Source organism: Microtus pennsylvanicus, chromosome 3 (assembly GCF_037038515.1).
Source record: "Microtus pennsylvanicus isolate mMicPen1 chromosome 3, mMicPen1.hap1, whole genome shotgun sequence".
Lineage (NCBI taxonomy): Eukaryota > Metazoa > Chordata > Mammalia > Rodentia > Cricetidae > Microtus > Microtus pennsylvanicus.
In genome coordinates, this window is record NC_134581.1 from 70282642 (window position 1) to 70288774 (window position 6133).

Below are 6133 nucleotides of genomic sequence, written 5' to 3' on the forward strand. Positions count from 1 at the left end.
CCATTTCTAAAGCTTTAGTTATACTGGGTGGACATGGATTGATATGCCTGTGCATGCAAGCCGAGGCAGGAAGAACCCCGGCCTAAATAGTGAGTTCAGGGTCAGCCTGAGTTTTAAATTTATTTGTCTTGAAAATGTGAGGAATGGAGTTTGGATCCCCAGAACCTCCATGGCCAGCCTGCAGTTCCAGTCTCGGAAAGATGAAATGGGATCTCCAGAGCAAGCCGGATTGTGTGCTTAGCCACATTGGTGAGCTCTGGGTTTGCTTGAGAGACCCTGTCTCAATGAAGAAGGTGGAAGAGCTACGCAGGATGGTTCCTGACATCCACTGCAGGCCTCCAGAGACTTGTGCACACACATACACATGCATCCACATAGTTGTGTGCTTACATACCTTCAGACACACATATGAACACTACATAAACATAAAAGATGGAAAAAGTGAATCATTCCTTTTCTTCATTGTAAGGAGGATTAAACTTTACTTTCACAAAGGGGGTGGGGGTGCTCATATTTCTTCAGGAGCCCTTATGCCCAGCAGCATAGACCAATGGGATGTTGTGTATGTTGAGAAAGAGAAATCAGACATTTGACAGATAAGACTGAACTCCCTGGTTGGACTGATGTTAGTGCCCTAACCATGGGACAAGGACCTGGGCTTCACGTTCAAGGGTCAGAATTTGAACATTGGAAATAAAATTTTTTTTCCTGATAAGTCAGGCATGGTGGCTCACACCTTCAATTCTAGCACTCAGGTGGCAGAGGCAGCCATTTCATTGTGAGTTCAAGGCTAGCCGGTCTACATTACAAGTTCTAGGCCAGTCAAGGCTGCACAGTCAAACCATGTCTCAAAAATAAAAAAAAAACTAAGTTCAAAGATAATTAATTATAAGTGTAAATGAATGTCTGGAAAGGCAGAGGTTTGAGATTATGCTGCTCCTTGACTGAAGCTGATGCATTAAGCCACCTTCAGCAGGTTTATTTTCACCACGGCTGCAATGGCAGTGCACGCCTATGAGCCCAGGATCTTCGAGGCTGAGTTCAGGAAATCATGAGCTCAAAGTAATCTTCAGCAACAGTGAATTTGACATCAGCCTGGGATTATAAGAGACCCTACCTACACACACACACACACACACACACACACACACACACACACGCATGCAGAAACATACCACTTCTTTGACCCTAATAAATACTGCTACTGCACCACTACTAATAAAAGGATATAGCACATTGCTTAATGACTACCTAGAAAAGTGACAAAATCCTCTCTTACTTAATCTTTTTTAAAGGTTTTGCTCCCTTAAGCAACTGTGCGCACCTTCCTGAGACTTGCCTGACTTTGGAGACTGAGTTAGGAACTTGACTTGTGGGCATCTGTATAGTAATTGACATGCTGAATGGCATACAATAAGCATTTAATTAGGGCAAGTTTGATCCTTTGCCCTGGTCACCTATCCCCGTGAGGGTGCTAGAGAGAAGCTGGCACCTCTCCAGTCACTTACTGGAAGACTTGGGTGTGCAGTGTTATCAAGCTGACAGAGGGATGCTGACCAGGCAGGGCCAGCGTGTTGGCTCTGCACACTGTGTGCAGCCTGCTTGTGACCTCACCGCTCTTGGGCTAGAAGGTATTGGCATTCTGCTTTTATAGTAAATCTTTAACCACGAAAGATTCTGAGGCTGTCGGCCACTGATAAATGACAAAGCCTGAGTCACAGATGTCACCTTCTGCCCTCAGACAGTCTAGGCTCTTGAGTGCCTCAGTGCTTTGGAGGCTTGCAAGGTTTTGAGTTCTATTTTATGTATTATTGTGTGTTTGCACACAAGCTCATGCTACAGAGGAGGTCAGAGGACAACTCACAGGAGCAGGTGCTTTTCCCCTAGCTGTGGGTCCCAGGCCTCAAGCAGGCTGCCATCTCACCAGCTCCCTGGGTTTCTTTATTTATTCTGTTTATTCTTTCTAAAGAAAGGTCTGTTCTACCCCAGGTTAGTTCTATATTTTCTGCGCTGGTAAAGATGGCTTTGAACCTCGATCATCCTTCCTTTGCCTCTTCCCATGTGCCCATTTTACTCTATACTGTACCAACAGTCCAGCCTTGGAAAATTAAAGTATTCAAATGACCTGTAATTCTGAGACCAGTGGTGTGGAATTATAGGCTGTGCAGGCTCAGCCTCCTCCTGAAAAAATGGATCTGGGGAGGAGGTGGGAGAAGATCCAATGAGAGCTTCCCTGTTGAGTTCAAGGGTCAGGGGAGGTTGATATCCTCACTGTGCATTTATGAGACACAAAAACAAGACCCATATGCTGTCTTTAGAATACAGCTCCAGTGTAAAAGAAATAGGGGACAGCAGGTAAGACCTGCTTCAGAGCAGTCCAGCAGAGTCCAGAAAGCCGGGCATTCAGTGTTCTAAGGAGCTTTCCTGAGGCTGACTGGTTTACTCTGCTGACTCTCAGGTAAGGGCCATAGGAAATCCAGTTAATGCTGATAGAAGCTCCTTGTTAAAGGATCAGAGGCAGGAATGGTTTTCTGTCAGGCGCTGGCTCCTTGCTCTTCCCTCTGGGTATAGACTTTCTACTAAGGCTGGCTCTTTCCCTACTAGCAGTACAAAATAATTTAATATTAAGCAAACAATGACCATGTCAGTTCCTGGACTCACCTAGACCTGTTCAGAAAGGACTCTCTCTTCTTTCAGCCGTGGGAAAATACTCGATTTGGACAAACATCCTTCCCACACTCACCCTCAGAGGACCACTGTGAGTAAGGAAATGTCATCAAGGTAAGGATAGGACAATGCCCAAGTGGATGGAACTCTGCCAGGGGCTCTGGGAGGCATGCGGGTGGCTCTGTCAATCAACACCAATGGCCTAGAAACCTGCATGTGTAAGGACGGAATGAAAATGGATCCCAGAGCAGTGACCACGAATGTCACTCATGCTGGTGGAGACAGCCACACTGCTCCAGGGTTTCAGGGACAGGAGTGAGAGTCTGCTAAGTAGCACGTTTGTGAGCAGCCAGCCAGAGAGTACAAGGGACGACGTCTTAGGCTGTGCCACGGTGTGATCATCGTAGTGGAGGACTAGGTCCTTACCCATCCCGTGCAGCCAAAGTTGGCCTCAATATTTGCTATAACCGTAGAGAACGACATTAAACTTCTCATCTTTTGCTTTTCCCCCCAGAGTTCTGGGATTACAGGACTGTACCACCATGGTTAAAAGTATTGTGTGCTTCTGGTAGTGAACATATGGTGGGGTGGGAAGACAGCTCAGCAGGGAAGAGTTGCTCCTGCTCTCACAGAGAACCGAGCTCAGTTCCAGGCAGCCATGTCTGGTGCCTCACAACTGCCTGTGACTCCAGCTCCAGGGGACCCGATGCCCTTCTCTGCCCTCCCCGGGCAGTACACTCACATATACGGTCTCCCATGCATGTCCATATCTTAGAAATTAAAATCTTGAAAATATATTGTGTTCAGGGCGTGACATCTGAGAGCTTTCTGAGAAAATTCTTACTTTTTCTTACATCAAAAAGCTACAGCAAAGTGAATTAACAATTTCAAAAACTTTGTGCAGACTGTCCTTCAGTGTAAGAGTCCGAATGGATATACTTGGTTGTCAACTTGAGAATATGTGGAATTAACAAAAGCCCAAAGTGACTGGGTGCACCTGTGAGGAAGTTTTTCTTAATTAAATCATTTGTAGTGGGAAAGACCTATGTTTAAATCAGCTATTCTGAGATGAGAAGATATACCTTAATCCCGATGTTTTGAGTTGGTAAGACCCACCTTTAATCTGAGCCATACATCTAGTGGTAGCCTGTATAAAGGACCTGGAAGAAGAAGGCTTCCTCTTTTTTTTGCCTGTTCACCCTTATTCTCGCTGGTAAGTCCATCCCTTCACTGGCTTTAGGGCTTATTTCTTTGGGATCCTGGTGTGTAGTAAATGTTAGCTGAGCTCTCCAGCATCATGGATTGAGCAACATCTAGGTTCTTGGACTTTCTTGGTATATAGCCATTGTTGGACGTGCTGAACTACAACCTACTGGCCACTCTAATAAGTCGTGTGTGTGTGTGTGCGCACACACACATGCACACGTGTGTTGTACATGCCTATTCCACCAGTTCTGTTTCTCTAGAGATCCCTAACTAATACAGAACATGAAAAGAAAAAAGAAAGGGGAGGAAGTAATGGGGGTGGGGAAGAGGAGGGAGAAATGCCTCCAGTGTAGACCTGCTTTGGGCAGGTTGAGCCTCATGGTCTCTTGTCTCAAGTTTGAGTTTTTTTTTTTTCAGTGTTTATGCCCTTTATTGTTTTTATTTTCTAGTCTTCAGATCTGAGCTCTGTGGAATACATTGAATATAGATCCTGGCAAAAACAAAAACAAAAACATCCACCCTCCCCCAGAAAGCCCACCTTGAGAGTGAGAGGCTCAGCCATGAGCCAACAGCTCAGACACCACTGGAGGAAATTTTGAGGCTGCTTGAAGCTGTGACTACAGCCCAGTCAGCTGTTGGGTTGAAAACTGTCAGTACAGCAACAAGGTTTCCAGTTGTGAGCAGCTGTTTCTGTGCACTAGGTAAATTAGAATTGTCTTGTGCAGCAATCAGGGGGTGGGAATTGGAAAAACCAACAAGGAAAATGGAATAGGCTTTATGAGGTTACATTTTCTCCTCATATTATAAAGCCCATGTGTTGAGAGAAGATGGGAAGAAAAGAAGCAAAATGGTGTGTGTGTGGTGGGGGAGGGGAGTGCAGGGGGAGGGAAAGGCCTCATGTCTGAGACGTGATGTGTGAGTGACGAGCCGAGGAGGAAGTGAGTGGTGGACACATGGAGAAGTGTCAAGTAGTCCAGGGCTGTATGCCACTTTGCGTCATGTGATCCACACCGCTACCCTACGGAGGAGGCATTTCTGTGGTTTCCAGTGTGAATGTCTGTCCATTGATCCCCCAGAAAGAGTATATCCATGTCCATATCTCTTCTCCATTTTGGTTCTTAGGTTATGGGACGAGATTCAAAATGAGGTTTTCTGACCCCCAAATCCAGTCTCCATCACAGTACTGCACCCCACACTTTAAGGGGTTGTCTGACTCTGAAATTCAGACTCTGTCATGGTCTCCACCCTATTCTATAGGTATCAACCTTCAGGAGACCGATGAGAAGCGAGAGAGAACAAAACTGTCCAGAAAACATGTGGTGCCTGCACATAAAACCTGCAGTGGGGGTGTCAGGCAGAAGAATGTGTTCAAGGCCATAGGGAGACTCAGATTCAGTCTCAAGGAAATGATTGAAAGACAGCAAAGAGGGCAGAATTCAGTCCTTCAGGCCTAACTCCAAACGGACCAGAGAGCCCTGACCAGGGATGATAAAATAAAGTTGCTGTTAGATGTGTTCTCTGCTTAGATTTTATTTTTAAGTGTGTGTTTGTGTGTGTTGTGTGTGTGTGTGTGTGTGAGAGAGAGAGAGAGACAGAGAGAGAGACAGAGAGAGACATAGGAGAGAGAGGGGAGAGAAAGAGAGAGAGACAGAGACAGAGACAGAGAGAGAGGAGAACCAGAAGGTGTCAGAGATGCTGGAGCTGTGGTCACAGACAATGTAAACTGCCTAATATTGTTGATTTGCTTCAACTTCTCCCAGTGAAATAAAATTGTAATGGCTAAGACAGCACATAACACAGTCAGCGAATTGACACAACAGATAAAGGCACTTGCTATGCAAGCCTCGCAATCTGAGTTTGAGTCCTGGAACCTGGAACCTGAAACCCACACAAAGATGGAAGGATGGCACTGGGTTTTGATCCTACTGCACGTACTGGCTTTGTGGGAGCCTAGGCTGTTTGGATGTTCACCTTACTAGACCTGGAAGGAGGTGGGAGGTCCTTGGACTCCCCACAGGGCAGGGAACCTGTCTTCTCTTGAGCTGATGAGAGAGGGGGAGTTTGTTAAGGGAGGGGGAGCGATATGGGAGGCGGTGGCGGGGAAGAGACAAAAATCTTTAATAAATAAATAAATAATAATAAAAAAAGGAAAAAAATCCTATATTCTGACACAACTGTATCACCAGCCACACTTCAATGTGAGCTTTGGTAGGAGCAGCCTACATCCAAACTGTAATGCACGGAAGTAAAAGATGCAAGT

General features: G+C 45.8%; 1 long non-coding RNA gene across 1 annotated transcript; it reads left to right on the forward strand.

Moving 5' to 3' along the window:
* The first annotated feature begins 2625 nt into the window (after positions 1-2625).
* LOC142847056 (uncharacterized) lies at positions 2626-5352 on the forward strand. The gene is made up of 3 exons (XR_012910120.1): positions 2626-2781; positions 4323-4574; positions 5131-5352. It is a non-coding gene; the product is annotated as an uncharacterized LOC142847056 (long non-coding RNA).
* Positions 5353-6133: the final 781 nt, after the last annotated feature.